The sequence below is a fragment of the Terrapene carolina genome, unplaced genomic scaffold, assembly GCF_002925995.2.
Source record: "Terrapene carolina triunguis isolate 2854851 unplaced genomic scaffold, T_m_triunguis-2.0 Scaffold227, whole genome shotgun sequence".
Classification (NCBI taxonomy): domain Eukaryota; kingdom Metazoa; phylum Chordata; order Testudines; family Emydidae; genus Terrapene; species Terrapene triunguis.
Genome location: NW_020664578.1, coordinates 3,323,343 through 3,346,655, shown reverse-complemented (window position 1 = coordinate 3,346,655; position 23,313 = coordinate 3,323,343). Strand labels below are relative to the sequence as shown.

The window sequence follows — 23,313 nt, the reverse complement described above, 5'->3', positions numbered from 1 at the left end:
TTTTTGGAACAGGGCTATTATGTTCAGTCAAGTGTAATAATATAATGTATGCATGTTTCATACAGAAAATGGTGAGCAGGTGCTGGTGAAAAATGAAACCTATTTGCAAATCTTGTAAGTACCTTTTCTGAGAAGCTGAGCTCTTTCATATGCTGTGCCTTTGTACTTCTATTTCACTTTTTATTCTGTTTGATTTACACTTAATGTACATCAAAATACATTTAAAAACATGAATATAGTCTAAAATTCCTGTATTTTGTAGGAAAAATAAGGATCAGAGAAAGAGACTTGTCCATGAAATCTGTTCCTTTTTAGACAGCAGTCAGTCTGTAAGTAATACATAACAACAACAACAAAAGATTTCTGAAGACATTTACATATGCGTTATTAATGTTCAGCCTGTGAAAACCGAGATTCGTGTATGCAGCTGAGACTCTGTGAGGTCTGGTCCACACACTGTTTTCAGATTGGTATAACTATGTCTATTAGTGGTGTTGTTTTTTTACTAATATAGTTATATTGTACAATCACTAGTGTGAATGCTCTTATACTAGTGTAAAGGTGCCTTATATTGCTATAACATATTCCCCTTCCCATATGGAAGGGGAAGGAGCTATACTGGTGTAACTGTTAAAATAATAATAATAATTAATAATAAAGCAGTACAACTTTTGTGTGTAGGCAAGGCCTTCTTTTGCTAAAAATGACTCCTCTGTTCACCAGATAACACAACATAAACAAACAGAACCAGCAAGAAAGTAATTCTCCTACATGTGAAGGGACACAGTGCTCAAGCCAAAAAAGTCTCCTTCCCCATTCTCCTTATGTAAACATGGCATATTCCACTTAGATGCACAGGGAGCGGATAAGAGAAGGGAATCCAGTAGTATCTCCAGAGTGAGACAGACTGTAACAGTCTTAAAATCCCAGTTTATAGTTTGAACAACCAACTAAATCAGACCCGGGCACCTCAGTTGGGAGTCAGGATGTGCTGAAGTTCCCTGCGATGGGGTCAAGGAATAGGAGGGGGAGTGAGGGGAGGTATTGAGAGCCAGCTCTTGGCTGGGAAGGTGGGTTCCAGGGATTGCAAACTTCTCCCAAGCCTGTTCCAGCTCCCCTGGGTCCCATTCTCTACTCCCTACCTAGCCTGACCCCGGGTCCTGCGACAACAGCTACAGCCCCTGTGGATCTAGCTCCCCCGCGCTGCCCTAGATGCATGCAAGTTTACACAGGGGTGGAGTTCTCACAATATTTCCATTGCAGGGGTGCTAGTCCCCCCTACTTCCCTTTGTTCCACCGCCCCTGACCTCGGTGTCACCTGTTCTCTGCCTGTGGCACACAACTGTTTAGTCTAACTCAAGTTATTAGGCTCAATAGAGGAGTAGCTGGGTGAAATTGGATGGCCCATGGTACACAGGAGGTCGAACAAGATGATCCAATGGTCCCTTTTGGTCATAAACTCTATGAAATCTGGATTTGTTGGTAACATGGCATGACTGTGTGTGTGACATTGAGGAAGGAGTAAACCTCACAACAGTCATTATATTTCTTCGCTGGCTTCATTTTTGTGATCCATCTGGGTAGTAACATTCTGCTAATTACATTATAGTTTTAAAACAATGGCCCTGTTCCTGGAATATACTCTCTGTGTAGAATCCTGCTCTTGCATGGAGCACCAATGAAGTCATGTCACAGGATCAGAGCCTGTGTGATTACAATATTTATTAACCCAATGTGATTATCATATTTATTCAGCATCAGTAAACGAGTTAACTTTCTTAAAGTTGTTTACAGCATATACCTAACTATAAAATTAAGAACAATATTACAGGTGTTTTAAAATTTGGCAAGTATATTGTAATAAGCCCTGAAAAAGCTGACATTAATTTCAAGAGCTACAAAGGTGACCCAGATGTTAAAATTTTCCCAACACAATTATTGATATATTTATTTTTCTTTCTTAGGTCCAAGAAATTGATGCTTTGAGGACAGAAAATAGGAAGCTAAAAAATGCGGTATATATTTTTACATAATATATTTCAATTTTTAAGTGGTTAAATGAATGACAGCTCTCTGCAGTTGCTCAGGGAATAATTACAGAAATCACTTTAGCTAATTCTGTTTTTTCAATATAGAGAGGTTTCAATGTTAATGTTTCTATATTTGTGCCTAATACCATTTTCATTCTGTTTCGTTTTCATTAGAACTCAAGGCTGCGTTATAAAACTAAAGGTACATAATCTAAAAAGAACCTAGAAGTTTCCCAGCTGGATTAGAAACAGAAATTGAAGATGAAATGTGTGGGTTTGAAAAGGTTTCGATGCAAAATTATGGTAGAAAAATGATGAAAATGAAGAAATTGGTTATGTATTTTAAAATTAACCACTGATAAAAATGAATTAGACTTTCGGGTATATACTCTGGCCAAAATGTTTAAACTTAGATGCCTTAAATTTAGCACCTAATATGTGTCCTGAGCTTCAGAGGTGCTGAGCACCCACATTTCACCTTTAAGTCAATAGAACTTTGCATAGAAATCCATGGGTAAGGTATGGCTGTCTTAGACCCCAATCCTGCAACATGTAGCATGTAGACAGAGGACTGCACCTGCATGGAACCACGTAGAAAACAATATGTTGCACACCACATTTTACAGGACCAGGCCTTAAATTGTTTGTGAACAGACTTAGTGAAAGACAAAAACGTCCACACACAAAAAAATTATCTGTGGAAAAATTTGCATAGATCTTTTAAAGCTGGAAAATAATGGGGACTTGTACGGAGTTTGATAAACAGAACTTCACCGGTTTTTTTGGTGGAAAAATTAATTACTCCTTTTTTCTCCCTTCTCTTCCTAGATTGGGCATTAAAGAAAGAAGAATATGAAAAGTAAGATTGATGCACTAGCATTTTCTTACACAGGGTTTAAAATGGTCCACAACTGTGCTAAAATGTATTTGTTTTCAATAGCACTTCCAAATTTTGCAAAAGATGGATTCATTCCTGTCAGAGGTCATTTAGAAAAATTGGCTCACTTTTGTGCCTGTTTTGATCTGAATTCCCCTTGAACCACAGGTTTTGCTTGTTTTCCTTTTTCCTACATGGGATGAAATTAAACAAATGCAAATTTAGGCTGAATAGCAGGAAAACTTCTCAACAGTGTGTTCTGGTATACCGTGGAACAACTAAGGCCATTGTTTAAGTCACTGAAAACTTGAAATGAGAAACCACTGGAGAATATAAACCCATCTGACTTAATTGGGACTTAAGCACATGCTTAAAATTAAGAATGTCCTTAAGTGCTCTGATAAATTAGGGCCATTGGGAACATCTCTGCATTGGCTGGGGTGAGACGATAGATTAAATTCCCCCCAGTACAGATGAGCCAGCTAAAGTTCTAGAGTCCATTTAAGCCCGTAGCATGAAATTTAAATGGACTTGTAATTCTGCTGCCCGGGGTGAATGAATTTCAGCTAGATAAATAATTTTTTCCAACTTCTAGCTGCTATGATTCGAGGATAAACTGATGTCTTCATCAGTTTTGTAAGTTAAAATAGTTCTGGTGAGTGACATGTCTACTTGCATTTTGCTTTGTTTTCAAAGTGAGATTGAGAGGCTTTCTGGCGAGATATCTAATTACTTAAATGTCACCAATTTCTGGGTGAGTATATCTGTATTACTAACAGTTCTGGGGGAGGTGGTTGATGGGATTACCCCTCTTGAGTATGTTGTTGTGCTATCAGCTAGTGTGATATAAAAATAGTCAGACCCAAGAAAAAAAGCCCAGGGACATTAATTATACCAATGATTGGAGTTCATTACATTTGTTTAGCGGGATTAGAAGACTATCAGAGACAGAAAAATTATGAATCCCAAAATGAAGCAAAGAAAGACCAATTATAAATCTTTGTTTTATCTCCTCTACCTGCATTAGGGAAACAGATGCAAGTGATGCATTTAGGAATGGAGTACTTCTGGTTATGTCCCAAAGTGAATTTTTTCACAAAAATGCCTAACTTTTTCTGATTGACTGAAATGAACTGTCTCTCTCCTTTAGTATGAAGAGTCAGAGTTTTTGAATGGCCCAGGTATGTTATTTTTAGAGATCGTGAAGAACATTTAAGATAGTTATAAAAGTACTTTCCTCTGTCTGGCTGTCATGTTTTTTTGTTTGTTACAAGGCTACAAGTGTGTACCTCAGCTGTGTTATACCCTGCCATAATTTTCACTGGCTTGTACTGAAAACATTGATTCAATATTCGAGCATGAACAGCAGGATGCTAATTTAAAATACATCACAAAGCAAATAATGTGAATGCGGTGTTAAGGCTGAGAAATCAAGCCTTAATCAGGAAATTCTAACATTAGAGAGACCATAATAAATTTGTACATTTAACAGATAAGAGAGCACCGAGGGAATCGACCAAACATGTGAGGTGAGCAATGGAGCAGGTGACATTTACTAGCTACATTTGAAAGGAAATGATAACATGAGATAATACCATGATGTCATCACTCCGCATATTGTGGAGTTTGAGCTGAATAACTCTCAGGTGAACTTTCTGAAAATAGATGGTGTCTGATTTGCAGAGGTGCTGAGCACTCACATCTCCCATGGACTTCAGTTGAAGTGCTGGGTGATGAGCATCACTGTAGGTCAGGTCTATACTGTCTCAGGACCAACACCCCAAATTGGTAGTCACAGTTGAACTTTTGTCTTTGGCTTTAAAATGTTCAGATGTAAAATGCATTTTGTGTCTTAAAGGAAACTCTTTCAAAGAAAGTCGCAATTCCACTTCAACATTATTTAACTACACATTTTAATTTTGAAGTACCTACATTTAGCATTAAATTTGTAGGAGCCGAGGGCAAATAGCAAGTTAAACATAAGCAGTCTGGGGGTTTTAATATTATAAATACCCAAAAGCTGCAGTTTAAAGGGCTAATCCTGAATGATCGATGGCTTTTTGAAATGATTGTACTTGCATTTGAACTTCTACAGCACTCAGACAGAGGGCGCCCTTGGATCGGAGAAAAAGTAACAGCTGTTCTTTCTATTAATTCATTCGATTGCAATTCATTAGATATAAACTCATGTAAATGTTGTGTTTTTTGTGGTACTTACACTACTGGGATGGTTTCCATGTTGAATTAAGTGGCCACAGTCTTCCATCGACTGGAGGGATACTGTAAAGGGCCAGCACTGCCCAAAGTGTGGATGATGCTGGCAGGGCATCCTCTTAGCAGCTTTTGGGAGGATTGGTGAGGAACTCCTAGTGGGATTTAAAACTAGTAAGTACCGCAAGCAGTGTCACTACCATGCCCCTCCCTTGGGGTAAATCTCTTCTGAAAGAGAGGGTGTGTCATTTTCATCTCCCCTTGCACCTGGTTTAGTGAAGATCCATAGGAGGGAATAATAAGAAAAGGTGAATTACAAGTTGGTAAATATAATGAGAAGATCTGCTAGACAGCATCTTTTGGAAATGTTTGGACAGGATTAGCCAGTCTCAGAGTCCTTTGTATATAGCTGTGATACATGGGTCCCTAAATCTGTGTGTGCATTGAAATAGCAATAACTTGTGAAGGATTCTGCAGCCAACTATAGTCTTTAGATCCCTTAAGGCGTGAACTTTCAGTGTGGTGCGTTGGGAGTCCAACCTTCTGGCTGCCTTTACTGTTTGAAAGCTGCATAGCTAAATCTCTGTGTATCTTGCTAAAAATGTTTGTACAACTAGTTCTCAGTATGAGAGTGGTCTATAGATTAGAACCTGGCACTGGGATTCAGGAGTTCTTATTTCTCCCCCTGACTCTGCCACCCACTCAGTATGTGACACTGGTCAACCCACTTAACTTTCTCATGCCTCATTTTTCCTATCTACAAAATAGGAATAATACTAAGACACTTCACTAAAGTGCTTTGAGATCCTCTGAAGAAAATTGCTATATACATGTCTTTATTGTTAATTTGTCACTAAGAGATCTAGTGAATTATCCAGATTTATCAGCATCCAACCTCTTTGCCTCCGCATAGATGTGCAATAGAAAATTTATATCCAGAATTAGATCTAAATTAAAAATATCTCAGTTGCATTGACCTGAGAGCCCTTTATTAAATAAATGGGGATGGTTTACTGGTCTGAACATCTGATTTGCAGTTACCAAACTCCCTGTCAACACAGATTCAGGTTTTGGTAGGGTTCATACCTGCAAATACTTAAGACTTGGGAGACTCGAGTTCAATTCCCTGCTCTGCCACAGACTCCTTGTGTGACCTTGGACAAGTCACTTAATGTCTCTGTGCTTCAGTTCCCCATCTGTAAAATGGGGTTAAGAGCACTTCCCTGCCTCTCAGGAGAATTGCAAGGATATTGCATTAAAGACTGTGGTGCTCAGTTGGGGCTCATGTAAGTAACTATGGCAGACAGACATAGCTCTTCATTTTTGTAAGCAGGGATGGGTGCTTTGCTAAATGTGTGATAAATAAATAATGACCACAGTTGCTCAGGACCTCAGTTTTTCTAACTATTGGTATCATTTCTGTTCTTCTCTATGGATCTTATTTAAGGAGTGTGTTTGGAAGCATCCCTAGCTTTTATTACTTGCTTTATCTAATTGCTACAGCTATGCCTGGTCTCAATGGAGTTATTTGCAGCTACATTTGTCCTTAAAATGAATGTGAATCAGTGAAGGGAGTGGGAGTAACCATTGAGCACACACCCCGGGTGTCAAGTGGCAAAGGCATTGGCTGGCAACCTTCTCTAAGCATTTGGCATTGAGGGTTGCCACCTGCTACTTTCCTAATTAATTCTTCAAGAGTGTAAATGTGGGAGCAGCTATAGATGCGACCCAAGCCCAAATGCCATTCTAGTTAGGTATTTCCTGTGCTGAGGATACAGGTAATAAATAGGACTCCACAGATGGAGAGGGCTTATCAATTTGCTCAGATGTCTTGTATAACCAGTTATTGGGACGTCATGCCTAATGAGTAATTCAGCTAGTGAATAAAGGTTCTTCATAAGAGGCAGTGAGCAGAGACTTATCTTGAAACCAAAAGCGAACATTAAACCTAGGGTGAGGAGGATGGGCCTTGAGACATGTGGAACAAAGGAAAACTCGCCACCGCTGGAACTGGTCAGGCAGCCAGCACATATGCAAGATTGGTTACCATGTAATAGGAGGAGTCTCTCAAGGAACAGAGTGGAAGAAATCCAAATGTATTTTGAGTAGAGACATCCTGAAATCCCTTGCAGCTTCTCTCTTCAGTGTTGTTAAAAAGCAGATTTATGGGAGCATTCTAGTGTTGTTTCAAAAAGCTATGATGTTTCCTTTTGGCCATCAGGCATATAAGCTATATGAGTAAATCCCTGTTAAACAGAAACTTGTACTTTAAAATCAATGGGAGTTAGGTGGCTAAATACCTTTTGAGGATCTGGGCCTAAGTCTAGTTTTTATAGGTGGCAAGGGAGTATTATACTGACTGGTCCACTTATTTCTTTCCTTTGTTGGTTTCTAGTATTCAAGGATGCCTTTTTTTGTCCTGTGCTACCTATTGCATCTCATCTGTTCAGTGGTTCCTGGTCATAACACTAACCATAAGAAAGATGGCATTACAACTTTGTTTTTCTAAGCCACCTGTTTTTTTTTTATAATTCATATTTTTAAAAGCTTTCTCACTCGCTTCTGTTCTGTGCTTCCCTTCCTCACCTCCTCCAACTTCTCTGTTGCTTCTGCCCCTAATTTGAGAGTGGTGCATTCAAACAGCGGCAGAGATATTTTCCTTCCAACCCCGGGAAGTGGCTTTGGCTTCAAACTGTCACCAAAGCGGTTTGTATCAAATCTGAGTGATCAGATTGTTCTGTACGGGGAAGCGGCGTGTTCAGCATTGTAACTTCTGTATTACAGGCTTTTATAACTGCCTAAGAACCAAGTGTCTCTGTTACTCAGAACTAAACATGGAAGTCAGCGCCTGGCAAATCAGACTGTTGTAGCCCTTGGTTTGGAGTACCAGAAAGGTTTCTGTTTTTACTGGAAAGGAGCTAATACTTCTTTTAAAGAATATCAGCTTTGATTCATTAATATTGAAGAACAGAGAACAGCTCTTGGTCCTGTTAATCTCAGTAAGAATAGCATTTGGGATTAGAAGCTATTCCTAGCATGAGAGAGCTAAGAAAAGAGGTTAAACATAGTCAATCCAGTGCACCTCCATTATAATGTCACTATTTATAGTATAATTTTGAATGGATAAATCCTGCCTTTCAGCTCAAATTAAGCAATTCTCCTTATCTTCATCTTGTAAAATATGTATTTGTTGCCTTTTTGATCACAGGTGTGACTGTGTTTTATTTCACTTTGATAATTTATGAGCTCTTGGATATATTCCTGTAAGAACTATTGTAGGCCAAGAAGCTACACACACTTAGAGATCTTTATACTGTACTGTTTTGTATGTTTTTAAAAGATCTAAGCTTTTTCCATAAGAAGGTATTTTCTAAAGACCAAATTTTGCCAGTCATATTCCCTTACTCTAGGAGTCAATGGGACTGCACATAGCATAAAGTACTACTCATCGTAGCATCAGTTTGTAAAATCAGGTCTTGAATTAGGGCTTAATTGCATTTTGTTGTTTTCTGGGCCTGTTTTGGTTTAAAATGCTTTGATAATGTCTGGAAAGCACTTATTTAATTATTTGTTCTGTTTCTGTGGAAATGCTTTTGTAATGATGTCAGTGATGTTACTTTTGACTAAATAAGCCTAGTATGTTGTCTCCTCTTTAGAAATTCATCTTTGTAATCGTCCTTGCAAGAATAAGAAATGTCTTTTTGTTCATTCACCAGCTTGTATTGTGTTGGATTTGCCAAAGTGAATTTTAAAAGCTTAAAGTAGATTTGATTTTCTGATCTTAAAACTAATATCGTACTAAAGAAGGATGCAAAAGACATGTAATTAATCTGCTTTTGTTTGTTTTTGCAACACAGGACTGTTGCAACTCAGACTGGTGAAGATAGCTCAAGGTACCATATGATGACACTGAATGTTTCTTAAAAACATTGCACTTCAGGTGTTAGCAAAGCACTTTGTTTCTAAGCTCATTGTACATAGGTTTTTACTTAATTTCACATTTAAAAGATGCAAAATACACCCAAAAACTCAAGTTCAAGTGTTTGCTGTTAAAGTATCTATAATCTGGGGCTGGACGACATGGGATGATCACTCAGTAATTGCCCTGTTCTGTCTATTCCCTCTGAAGCATCTGACACTGGCCACTGTCAGAAGACAAGATCCTGGGCTCAGTGGACCATTGACCTGACCCAGTATGGCTGTTCTTAAGTAACCACTTCATTGGTATCAAAGGATTTGGCTGCCTCTTTGTATGTTTGGATGCCCAACTTGAGACACATAGGGCCAGTTTTTCAGAAGCATTAAGCATCCATAACTCCACTTGAACGCAATAGGAGCTGCAGGTGTTCAGCACCTCTGAAAATCAAGCCTGCTGAAATCGCTGGCAAAGCTCCCATTCACTTCAGTGAAGCCAGGATTTCACCCTATATGTTTAAAGTCAGGCACTCAAAAATGGAGACACCCCAAATGAGTTTTAAATTGTGGCCTGAGCCTTGAGCCTAGCTTATAAATCAACGGTGGCAGGATTGTGGTATTTTACGTGTCCTGAAAGCTCTTTGGTCAGGGAATGCCTTTTTGTTTTCTGTGTTGTACAGCACTTAGTAAATGGGGCACTGGGGCTCCTCCATGCTACTGCAGTACAATAAAAATATTTTAAAGCATCTAGCACCCTCTTGGTGCAATACAAATGCATAGTCATATCGATTATAGATTAGAGTCTTATTGAAAAATGTAAGATACGGTAGCAAAAACTATAGTGCTTTGAAAGGAGTGGTGTAGTAGTTGTTCAATAAAAGTTTAGTAGTTGAATAAAAAGGTGGCGTAGATCTCATGCTGGAGATATTGATATCTCGTTTAATTTGTTGTTTTTCTTCTAAACCCAGCTGCATAGTTGAAGAGTCATTGGCACAGGTAATCAAGATCTCTTGGCTTTGCCTCATTTGAATCCAGCAGACTGTAGGCAGGTGCTATGCAAACTTCCTCCTACCGAGTTTTGTCAATGCCCCTCACTCCTGACCCTGTGCTGTTCAGACAGCATCAGTCAGGCCAAAGTAACTGTGGACATATGGGAACTAGAGCGAGACCACAAAATTGATTCCTTTGCCACCTTAACTGGGATTTGAACTGAGATCGCCAGAACTTCAAGGCAGCTTTGGTAGGGTCAGTGCTGCAACCCATACTCGTTCTCACATACAGGCCCATTGAAATCAACAGGCCTACTGTAGGCACTAAAGATTTCTTAGAAAATAATTGCAAGATCAGGCCCAGGGTTTTCCTTAAATACTTCTTCACTGTGGCATTTTTCTAACTGCAGAAGACTGGTATCTTAATGCCATTATTGCTTTGAGGAAGAATCAACAAAAACATTATCTAGCTCTTGGGATAAACTGAAGTCATGCTTAGACTTCCGCGGCATAAAAACGTAGCATGTTTTATTAACTGGAATTGGTTTATTCTGATCTACTGATTTTTTTTTCCAAATTAGTTAATAAAGAATATGATAAAAACTTTCCACCGCTACCAGAAATGAAGTGGTCCAAATTAAAAATAGCTCAGATGGTTCTTTTATTAAACATGCAGAGTGAAAATTTTCATGTACCCTTATAGGAAGTTAATATGTTATTTTTAGAAAAGACATTTCCAGCAACTGTTTTGTATTTCAAGGAAATGGTAACCATCTTGCCTTCTCTTCACAGGATGAGTCTGAATGGTAGAAGAACAATTTCACTTTAATTAGTCTGGCTGCTGGACAACATATTTGACATTGTTTCACATTTAACTCTTATTGAACAAATTATTCAAATATATATATTAAAAATAAAAACCTATTCTAATCACACTGATTCTTTATTTTAGTTCAGTTACTTTTAAAACATTCTGATGACAAAAGGATTTCTTAGAGCCAGATTGTATACCCTTATTTTGAATGGCTCCCTACTCCAATCCCAGTAAAGTCAATGAGATTACTGGTGCAGTAAAATACTATTCAATGTGAGTAAACTGATCAGAATCTGGCCCTTGTCATTTAAAACTAAATAGATTTTTCCTTTTCCCATTTCAAAAGGAAGGATGGCAGAGGCAGAATCTGCCTCGATAAGGGGGTTTACTGTCATTTTCTTCAAAATAATTGTATTAAATTCTCACTTAAAATAATCACCTTCCACTAGTTGTACCTTAGCATATAATCCTGGTCCAATTTGTATAGCTGGCCCGTCTCGTTAGGTTACAGATTTCTATGCCAACCATTCAGAGCAACAAGTTTCCAGATACTGACACAGCAAAGCCTAAGGGATTGGCTTGGGGGTGGTTTCTCCTGATAAGAGTGAGACTCCACAAAGTCATTCTTTACATGACATTTATTCTCTGAGTAACTTACTTGACCTGTATCAAGTAGCTTCCTGCAGCTATAAAATTTATGCCATAGATTTCTGTCATACCTTTACTTGTGACATTCATATATAGCTGATCCAGTTGGCTTGTTTAATCAGAAACCTATAAATGAGTTCCCAAAGATAAGAAGTAGTACTGCAAACTATATCTGGGAGGACAAGAAACCATCCTGCACAAAACAAAAACAGAGTTACGGAATAACTTTCCATGTTATGTTTACATGTTGCTGCTTGAGATGTTATAAACACTGGGATTCACTGTTAGAAAAAAATTTACAAAGTAGCAGCCATGTTAGTCTGTATCCGCAAAAAGAACAGGAGTACTTGTGGCACCTTAGAGACTAACAAATTTATTTCAGCATAAGCTGTCGTGGGCTACAGCTCACTTCTTCAGATGCATAGAGTGGAACACACAGACAGAAGATATTTATACATACAGAGAACATGAAAAGGTGGAAGTACGCATACCAATTGTAAGAGGCCAATCAATTGAGATGAGCTATCAGTAACAGCAGAAGAAAAAACTTTGAAGTGATAATCGAGATGACCCATAGAAGGTGTGAGGAGAACTTAACATGGGGGGGAAAAAATTCAATTAGTGTAATGACCCAACCATTCCCAGTCTCTATTTAGGCCTAAGTTAATTGCGTCTAATTTGCATATTAATTTGAGTTCAGCAGTCTCTCTTTGGAGTCTGTTTTTGAAGTTTTTTTGTTGCAAAACTGACACCTTCAAGTCTGTCACTGAGTGATTAGAGAGGTTGAAGTGTTCTCCCACTGGTTTTTGAATGTTATGATTCCTGATGTCAGATTTGTGTCCATTTATTCTTTTGCGTAGAGACTGTCCAGTTTGGCCAATGTACATGGCAGAGGGGCATTGCTGGCACATGATGGCATATATCACATTGGTAGATGTGCAGGTGAACAAGCCTTTAATGGGCAATTAATTAATTAACTCAAATTAATATGCAAATTAGACACAATTAACTTAGGCCTAAACAGAGACTGGGAATGGTTGGGTCATTACACTAATTGAATTTTTTTCCCCCCATGTTAAGTTCTCCTCACACCTTCTATGGGTCATCTCGATTATCACTTCAAAGTTTTTTCTTCTGCTGCTACTTATAGCTCATCTCAATTGATTGGCCTCTTACAATTGGTATGCGTACTTCCACCTTTTCATGTTCTCTGTATGTATAAATATCTTCTGTCTGTGTGTTCCACTCTATGCATCTGAAGAAGTGAGCTGTAGCCCACGACAGCTTATGCTGAAATAAATGTGTTAGTCTCTAAGGTGCCACAAGTACTCCTGTTCTTTTTGAGAAAAAAATTTGGATGTGTCCACTTGAACCAGCTGTCTCAGTTGTTCTGACATCAGTGTCTGTTTTCCGCTAATATCAGATCTGGTGATGAACTGGTTAGCAAATGTACAACATTTCAGTTATAAAGCTCCCATGCCTGCGGGTGGGAAGTACCAGAACTGCAGTGAGACACATGATCAGATATCAAGCCATAGAAGATAATCCTTCTATACATTCTGTCATTGTTTCATGTGCAAAGCTTCTGTTGAAAGCAATGACAGCACTGCATGTGAAAGGATTGCAGGATCAGATCTGTGTATAATCATGCCACACCCAGCATGTTAACCCTCTTGTCAGACGTTAGGAGTGAAATGAGGTCAGTTTCATCTCTGTGAGGGATAGAATAATTTTTAAAAGCAGCGGAGTCTTATGATGAGAAATGCATGTTGGAAATGTTTCCTTGGATCTCATTACTGCCTGTCTGTGTGTGTCATGGGAGACTAACCACATTCTAACTATGCAGGTCTCTGCATGTCATCAGAAAATATATTGCCTCTCTTGTACTTCTTAGTTTGACATCCTGGCCCAAATTCATCTTTGGTGTAACAGGATATAGCTCTGGAATTCCACTCACACCAGGTCTGGATCTGGTCCCGTAAATTAATATTTTCAATGCACAAACAAAATTATTTTCCTATCCTATCACTAAAGGGGTAATAAGCTACAGTGGATCATTAGATCACCAGCAAAAGTAACAACTTGTTTAAAGAGCTGCTAGTGGAATGGAGCTATAGCTCATGAAAAACTGATAAATATAGTAGGTGCTTATCGACAGTAATGCGTCTATGTCCCCTTCTTTGTGATATTTCTCCTTCCTCTGGTTGTCTGGAATATTTACTAGGAAACATTCTAGTATATTTAATGGGTTCATTTTCCTTTGCTGTCTGTCTAAGGTACTCCGATGGGATAGCTCACTGGACTGGGACTCGGGAGACATAGGTTCTAGTCCTGGCTCTGCTGCTGGATTCCGCAGTTTCTCCATCTGTATAATGGGGATAATGATACTGACTTCCTTGTAAATTGCTTCGAGATCCATTGATGAAAAGTGCTAGATATTATTACATGGCCCCCAGTGGTGTAATGTCTGTCACCTCTCAATCATTAATGTATTTATCCTCACAGCACCCAGGGGAGAGAACGATTACTATTATTCCCATTTTCCAGATGGGGAACCGAGACACAGTGGCTAAGTGATTTGTCCAAGGTCACAGAGGAAGTCTGTGGCAAAGCAAGGATTTGAACCCAGTTCTCAGGTAGTGCCATTACCATTGGACCGTACTTATTTCTCTACTGAGCTCCTCATCACAAGGCTGATCCAACTCCCATTAATGTCAGTGACAAGACTCCTGTTCACTACACTGGGACTTAGATCAAACCCCATCTTTGGAGAGCTGATGGTCCATAAAGCCATAACTTGATTTGACTTGATATGATATATGAGATGTCATCTGCCATTTAAACCTCTCATTTTCTTATCTAGTAAATCCATCCGTCGTACCATGAGTATGCATGTCTTTTTTTCTACCCAGTTATATGTCATTAGTAAATACGAATAGCTGTATTCAACTGCCTTGGGGATAGTCTGCATTTATTGAACAGACCTACAGTAAAGTGTGTTTTATGGTTTCCTGCTGGTCATTTGGAAAACGTGCATACTTCATTATCTGGAATGGGCTGCATCACTTCATTATTTTTTTCATAATCTAATTCTTGCTTCCTCTCTTACAGAGAGGAAAAACAAACAAACAAAAGGTCTTTTTCTATCCAGAACGTTATCAAATGCCCTTTGGAAGCTGCATAGATATGTCAATTGTATCAATTTAATTACCCACTCTATGAGCTGTTTGGAAAAAGTCAAGTAAGTTTTAAGGCAAGAAAAGCTTTCACTAACCCAAGTGCCTTCCGGTTAGCTAAGGCCCTTATCATCAAGTCACTTCTCATTGTCTCCTTCACAAATCAGTCCAGTATTAACTGCTCGATTCTAATTCAAGCTGAAAAGGCTTCATGCTCCAAACCCTGGTGCTTTGTTGTGATCTTTTTCTCTCCACTGAAATATTTTCTATCCAAAGCGCAGACAATAGCAGTCCTAGCTTAACAAATGTCTTCCCCCACCTACGTTAGTATGTTGGCACGCAGGCCATCTGTTCCTGTGTCTTTATCCCCTTTTATTCCAATCCCTTATCCTCTTCATTGTGCTCTTCTTACACTAATGTCCCCTAACATATCCATGTGATCTCCCACTAGTCATAGCATTGACTCAGGACCTGCATCTTAATCTCCCTTAATATCACTGATGTAAATTTCCATAAAGGTTCCTGTTTGCCTTGGTGTCAGCCTGTTGTGAAGGTGGCAAGGGCAGAAACACCAAGCCCTGAAACAGACCACTGAGCCACCAGTACAGTACTTCTGCCAATGGGCAATCCCTGATGCTCCAAAGGAAGCGGAAAATCTCTATGCTGGGCCTGTTCCGTGGAACCTGAGCTTTGAGTTTTTATTGCCTGTGGAGCCATGGAATATTGTTATCGAGCAGAGCCTGTTTACATAGCGTCTTAGTAACTGGGAGAATCGAGCTAAAAAGCTTGACTGTAATAAAAAATAGTGGGCGTGGCAGAGGGAAGGCTGGGTTGAGATTTGGATATTCAGGGCCAGATCCACAAAGGTATGTAGGCCCCTAACTGCAGTTGATTTTAATGGAAGTTAAGAGCCTAAATACGTTTGAGGATCTGGGCCTCAGTTCTCATTAATATTAATAGGAATGGGGCATTCTAAATCCCCTAGGTCACTTGAAATACTGAACCATACAGTATAAGCAAAAAGTATTTTACTGATACTGACCAATAATAATATAATAATAATAATCTTTATTTGCCTTGCTTCTTCTGTATCTGCACTACTGACTCAGTTGTCATTGGTTATCCCTTATAACTCACTCCTCATTCGAGTCCATTCTCAAACACCATTTCTTCAAGGAGCCTTATGAACTACATTTATCTCTCTTATAAATGAAACAGACATAGTTACCGTCAAGCAGCATTCATTAGTCTCTGAAGTGACCATCTTGTCGGGGCCTCCTGCACTTCCTTCTCCACCCCATATTATTCTCAATATAGATTGCAAACAATCTGGAGCAGGGATTCCATTGTCATCTGCTTTATTTAGTGCCATACATAGAGATCTACAGTGCTGCAGAACTACTAAAAAATAATACAATTACCCCCTGGCCCAGTTACAATGTTTAGTGTAGATGGGAATTTAACCATATTGCGTAGCTGACCTAAAGTCCCAGAAAGTGGCTAAGGTCCCAAATACTCTGCTAATTGGAACTGCGCTGTTACTTAATCTCCTGACTCAGCTGCAAAGCCGCAAAGACCCACTCTTAGGGACAGAGATATAGCCCTCTCGGAAATTAACTGAAATCTACAACTTGTTTCACATCGGATGGGAACAACGTTTAGTAAATACTAACCTGGGTTGTAGTTGAACTGACACCATGGAGATGAAAAGGCTCCACATCCAAATACCCACCCCCTGAATTCATCCAGGCGAACGTTTTAACCTGCTGTTATAAAATTCAAGTCCACTATGTAATGCACCATATGTGAACACTGGGGATTCTCAGTTTTATTTCCTTAATTCCCTGAGACCTGCAGTGACCCAATGGGGAAAGTCCATGTGCAGACAGACAGACAAGAGACTAGATTCTCAACTGGAGTAAACCAATGGACGTCCATAGAGCTATACTGATTTACATCAGCTGAGGATCTGACCCAAGAAGTTATTAACTTCATGCATGCACATCTTCTCTTTTTGTCTAGCTGTAGCTTATAGCAGACGAAGACAATAGGTCCAATATACCCAAATAAACGCAAACTTGGTGTTTTAGTTCAAAGAACGTACTGTTCTTGAGAGTTCTTCATTTTTTTTGCTTCCAAGGCATTAAAACCCAGACAAACAGCACCAGCTGTAGCCTAGTTAAACTTAACAGTTCACAGGTGAGCGAGATTTATCCAAATAGATCCACTCTAGTCTAATATTTGCTTCTCCTTTGGGGGGAGAGGAGGGTTGCAAAGAAAAGGTCATATGCCAGGGTGCACCTGCTCTGGCAAAACCACCCCTGGGCTTCCCCCCAGGTGGAGCAGCCACCTTGGGGAACTGTATATCTGGCATTTGCCAGGGCAGCCACACCCGTGCATTTTCCATCTTTCTCTTTTGATCGGTGTAGCGGGGTGGTCACCCGCTCCTGCCTTAAAAGGCTTAAAACAGCCCAGGGAGAGGGCTGTGGCAGGGAAGGAAAAGCGGGCTGATTGGGGAAAGCAGCCTCAGCTGGGGGCCACGCCCCAATCAGGCCAAGGCTGGCTTAATGAGGGCCCAGCTGGCCCTTATAAGGGGGCTGGGGCCAGAAGCTGGGGCCATAGACTCTCTCTAACTTTGAGAGGGAGGGACCTGGCTGCAGGGAGCTGAGAGAAGGTACCTGGAGTGGAGCAGGGCTGGAGGGAAGGCCAAGGGAGCTGGGGAGCTCTAGCCTGGAAACCCCCCAGGCTGCGGCCTAGTGGAAGGCCAATTAGGTACTGGGATTGCAGGGGGCAGCCCACGGGCAGGCAGAGGCAACAGGTCCAAATCCTCCTTGCCTATGATGAGTGGCTTTTACACTGCAGTCTGCCCCAGTGAGCGGGGGCTAGATGGTGATTGGCAGTAACCCATGACTGAGGCAAGGTGGGGATAGAGGGTTGGGGGTTCCCCTGGGTGGGGAGACCTTGAGACTGCAGGGGTATTGCCAGGGGGCAGCACCCCAAAGACAAGGGGCACCAGGTCCTGGGAGGGACACGGGGACAGACCAGTGGTAGTGGGACACCAGCCTGCAGAGGGCACTCCGGAGGCTGGAAACACTGATTCCCTGGACGACCAGCAGGAGGCGCCGCAGTGGTGAGTCGTGCACCGTCACAATCGGTGAGGACAATCCAGTTAAAACTAACCAGATGAAGGGTCCAATCTCACTCCAAAGGACTGGAGACAAGTGGAGATGGAGCATTGCTTTCAGTACCAGCTGCTTGGCTCCTTCATTTAGTTCGACTCTCCAAAGGGTTTGAAGCCTCCTTTTCCAACAGCGGTCACTCTGTTCTTCAGGCAGCATTTCTGTACTTTGTGCCCTGCTTGGGAGAAACGGGAGCAAATTCCCTGTGGTCAGCCACAAAACCAGCTCATTGTCCTCCCTCAAATTCTCCTTTGCTGTGATGCCTGCAAAAAACTTGACACCGGTTGGACAGCTGGTGGGCTGAGACGGCTGCCTATCATGCTAACCAATATCGTCTCATTCTTTCGCTGTAATCCCCCATCTGTCAGTATCCACCTGTTGTTTCTCATCTTTTACTTAGATTGTAAGCTCTTTGGGGGTAAGGATAGTCTTTTTGTTCTGTGTTTTGTACAGCACCTAGCACTGTGGGTCCTCGTCCGTGACTGGGACTCCTGTGTTACCATAATACAAATAATAATCATGTTTTTCAGCACACCGGCACGTTTAGCCTCTAAGCTCCAGCACATCCAGTTCTTTGCCTCTTGACTGAGACTCGATGTCATATGCAGAGCTCCTCTTACAGAGATTACTTTACAGTTCATTTTCATGAGTGATGCTCAGACTTTGCAAACCCAAGGGACACAACCAGCCTCTGGTGAATCAGGGTTGTACTCTTCCAATTTGTAGAGCTTAGAACAGGGCACTGGGAATCAGGATGCCTGGGTTCTCTTCCCAGCCATGCCACTGACTCACTGTGTAAACTTGGGTAAGTCACTTATCCTCTCTGTGCTGCAGGTTCCTCCCCCTGCATCTGTAAAATTGATACAATAAAAGGGACTTAGGCAGCATTGAGAGGGTTAATCCATTAACATGTGTAAAGTGCGCGAGCTCCTCAGATGAAAGGTCCTTTAGAAATGCAAAGTATTATGATCTCTTTGGCCTTTGAAGAGCAACTCACGCGGTGGCTACTGAGACGTTTCCAACCAGGAAGCTCCAAAAAAGCTTTCATCTGAATACAAAAATCCGTAAAGAATCTCAGCAGGAAAGGAGCAGCCGGTTCAGAGCTGGTGTTAGTGAGCGAAACCGTTGAAGACGACGGAGTTGCACCTACTTACATCAAGTCAGAATTTGGCCTGGCACGACTGACGGCATGATGTTGTGTGGTAAGAAGTGACTGATGCAAGCTCTTAGAGAACTCCAGCGCCTGTCATCAGAGACTGCATTGTGCTTCCTGATATCAATAATCTTTCAAGGCAGCTCCCTGCCTAGGTGGAGTGTAGGGAGACAGGCATGGAGCCTCGTTTGTGCTGTCCCTTTCCCACAGCCTTGGTTTCGAGTCCACGGAGGGGTGGGCTGACCTGGAGGGCCTGGTCTTAGTTACTTTGGCCTGGTCTACACTAGGACTTTAATTCGGATTTAGCTGCCTTAATCCGAATTAACCCTTCACCCGTCCACACTACAGAGCCAGTTAATTCGAATTAAAGGGCCCTTTAAATCGATTTCTGTACTCCACCTCGACGAACGGAGTAGAGCCTAAATCGATTTTGTTAATTCGAATTAGGGTTAGTGTGGACGCACACAACCGAATTACTGTGTTTAAGTTAATGGGGTAGTGTGGCCGCACACCACCGAATTAATGTGGTTTAAAACCGAATTAAGGTGCTTAGTGTGGCCGCGCACAATCGAATTTATACAACCTGTTTCCCAAATTCGAATTATCTAAATTCGGATTAATCCTGTAGTGTAGACATACCCTTTGTTTTGACACTGGGGGCCGGGATTGGTGTGCGGGGTGGGGTGAAGGAGGTTTTAAGACACATTTTCATTCCATGTATTCTGGGAGGCCCCTGGGATAAGGTAGCCCTGAGGCTGCTCTAACTTATGCTTTGTGCCCCATGGCCCCCAGGAAGCAGAGAATAGTCATAGCATAGTGTTCTCTGGCCATGTCCTTGACCCAGCCTTTTGCTGGGGGCTGGGAGCAAGGCCTTTACATTAATGCCACACCTTCATAGGGGGATCCTCAAAAGGCTCTTTTCACTTCAAGGCCCCTTTATTCTGCCGGAGCAGAAAGGGGCCCACGGGTGACAGCATCAGGCCTGGAGAGTTTAGTGCTTCATGAGTGTCACCCGTTGGGCTGCACCAACACTCCCCTTTTTTTTTTGGTTACGATTTCCCATCTCTGGTGGCAGCAACAGCAGGCGCTCCCACAACTCCACCAGAGTTGTGAGCATGACCGTGCCTAGCCCTGTTCACCAGCCCGCCCGCTGTTGGTGCCTCCACTGTGCTGGCTAATGAGAGGGTCCTGCTACTGCACCAAGAAGGGGTCTCGTTACTTGAGGTGGTTGTAATGTGGCACTTCTGCGAGCAGCAGCAGGGAGCAGCGGGCCAGGCCCATCAAGAGAAATTTGGGGCCTGGTACATCATGTTTGCTAGCACCCCAACCCCTCCCATTTCACTTTATTTACAGAGATGTCGGGGGGGGGGGAAGGCCCGGTACAGTTGTCCCCCCTTTATGCCTCTCTCAACAGCCTTGCAGAGCACTACGCTGAGTGGGAGGGTGTGGTTTATAGTGGGATGATGTATGCAGTGGTCAGAGACCGGCCTCCACTGATGAGGGCATTGATCTGCTTCGCTGAATTCTCATTGGGGGAGATGCTGGTAGCACACGTTACAGGCAGGTCTGGTAAGTACCGCATCGTTATGCATCGTTACTAATATTTCTGTAGCACTGCCACCTAGATACCCCAAGAAAGTTTGCGCCCCCTGCCCCAACGAAACTTCCACTGTCAGTGGACAAAGGGTGGGAGAGGGGAAGTGACTTTCCCAAAGTCATGCAGCAGGTTAGTAACAGAACCAGGACTAGACCCCAGGACTGCAACACGCCAGGTTACTGTGCTGCCCTGCCCTCACCGCGTCCCACTGCACCCTCTCACTGCTTCTTGGGTGAAACCATGGAAATCAGTCACCAGGTTTGTCAGCGGTTTCCAGCCCCAGACTTGATGCCAACACATTTTTGAAAGGGGAACCACCTGAAAATACCTCCTTGGAGGCTCTGGGCATTGACTGCCCCGAGTGAGAATATTGCCTCCAGCACATTGGACTGCAGTGCCGGCGCTTTTGTTCCTCTGCCATCCCAGCTTGCTCAGGCAGCCCAATTCACCTGGCGCCTCCTATTAGTTTTGGATTCCAAAAACTAGTTCCCTGGCTCTTGAAATTTACGAACAGGCCCCTTTTCCGCCGAGCCACCCAAGGTGCCAAGATGTATTTTAGGAATCGTTTTGCTTCCAGGTTTGGCCTCCGTACTGCCAGAGCAGCCGCTGACGGGAATGATTAGGATTGCTAGATGTCTACCCGGATCCCAGGACGAGGCTACTTCACAGAAGGGCTTGAATTGCAGTGACAGGACCACAAAGTTGCAGAGCTCCCGACGAAATTCACTTGACTGGAGCAGCAGCACTGAGATGCACATAGGTAGGTGAAATACGTGCACGGCTGCTGGGGGGTGGGGGGGGTGCAGCTTCTGGCTTTGCGTCCTGAGCTTAGTCTTCGAACGCTCTGCAGTCTGATTATTAGAGCTAGACATGAGGTGAGCTGCAAAGTTGGCTCCTGGGTGCGCATGTCATTATTACTCTGTGTTATGGGAGGCAGTGTGGTCTAGTGGATAGAGACTCAGGAGACTTGGGTTCTGGCTCTGTTGCTGGGTGCCTCAGTTTCCCCGTCTGTAAAATGGGGACAATAATACTGACCTCCTGTGCAAAGTGCTTTTAAATCGATAGACGAAAAGGGCCAGGTGTTATTTGCATTGGGGTAGCGTTTAGGAGCCCCAGCCAGGGACCAGGACCCCAGTGTGCTAGGTGAGCAAAGATGGTCTCTGTCCCAAACAGCTTACAGTGACAAGGAGAAGACAAGAGACCACAGGTGGCTAGAAACAGACAGGGGAGCACAAGGAAGCGATGAGACAGTATTGGCCAGCATGGTGGGCTGTAGTTTCAGCAAACCAGCAATCTAACTGTTGTCAAGTTTTTTGTAGGCATCACGGAAAAGGAGAGTTTTAAGGAGGACAAAGAGGTGACTTTGTGGGTGTCTACGGGGAGCTCCTTTTGAGCTTGAGGGGCAGCCTGGGAGAAACCACAAAGGGGCTTGTTTGCACGGTCACCCCAAATTTAAGGGGATTGGGGTTAGCGGTTTGGGCCAGCCCATCTGAAAGAGCTACATTTCTTGGGGACGGTGTTGCACGCAGCTGTTCAAATCCTTTGCATCTAGCCAGACTCACATTCGAGTCACCGGAGGGCCTGATTCTCTGTTGCCTTGCATGTTGCACAATCCTTTACGCCAGGGGAAAATAGATCTAAATGCTACCAGGTCAGAATGGGCAGCGTCTTTCACACACTTTACACCAGTGCAAATGACTGTGCAAGGTGCAGGCCAGTGAAGCTGAGTATGAATTTGCCCGTGTTTCTCAACAGCTATTATTAAAGCTTGATTGGTGACACAGAGACTGGGCGGGGGCGGGCAGTGCTACAAAACCAGAGTCCTACAAACCATCAGCTAACAGGGATAGTGACAAGGTGAAAATTGTGCTGGCCGAGTGAAAGTTCAGCATAAAGCAGGTTCATGCAGGGTTCCCAAGCTTGTGCTGACAGCCCTGCTGCATATATATTGGAGAGAGATGCATTAGCAGCAGCTTGGCATCAGCTGCCACATATGGCAGGAATATTGACCTGCCGCCCCATCGTGCTAGATAGCGCCAGAGTGGGACACATGCTGTTAGGAAGCAAATGGAGGAAGCTTAGCCACAGTGTGTGCATCTCTCTGTGTGTCTCCTCCTGGAACCAATTCAAGGTCTCTCATATTCACTGTGTCACTTGGCCTGGTGCTGTCTCACCTCTTGTGATTCCACCTGACCCAACACGCTGAGCTAGGGTGGGCTTGTTCCCCATGTGTAAAATGGCCTTGCCATCAGTGAGAATCGGGGTTTTTTGATGATGATGATGTGTGTGCCGTCACAACAGCTGCTGTGTTTCAGCCCAGAAGTGGCTGCATTTCAGCAGCAGAGTAGAGACGTCCCTCTGCGGGGCCCCTTTAAGTTTGTCAATCTCTTTGGAATGAAAGGGGCTGTGGAAATGTAAGCCGATGTTATCTGAACTGGGAGGAAGCCCCGTTTCTCTGCTCCCGCTGTGGTATTGGCGGAGGTGAGTTCATTGACAAATAATTTCTCCCGGGCTATGCAATCAGAGGGCCTTAAATAAGAACTGGCAGAAAAGGGACAAGCAGACTTTTTATTTTTTCTTACACTCTGAGCCTCTCGCGTTGATCTGTGTGCTCCAGGCTGCTGGAAAGAAGCAAAACCTGCAAGTGCTGAGAAAGGAAAATCGCACACAACACACTAGTGATGGGGAGCTGGGACCATCTGAAATCCTGTTTCGGTTGATTTC

The 23,313-nt window shown here is 42.5% G+C and overlaps 1 long non-coding RNA gene across 1 annotated transcript; it reads left to right on the top strand.

The window, feature by feature from the left end:
* The first annotated feature begins 71 nt into the window (after positions 1-71).
* Positions 72-5,113, top strand: LOC115271271. The gene is made up of 8 exons (XR_003899875.1): positions 72-114; positions 1,965-2,015; positions 2,205-2,232; positions 2,859-2,889; positions 3,604-3,661; positions 4,058-4,088; positions 4,400-4,436; positions 5,003-5,113. It is a non-coding gene; the product is annotated as an uncharacterized LOC115271271 (long non-coding RNA).
* Positions 5,114-23,313: the final 18,200 nt, after the last annotated feature.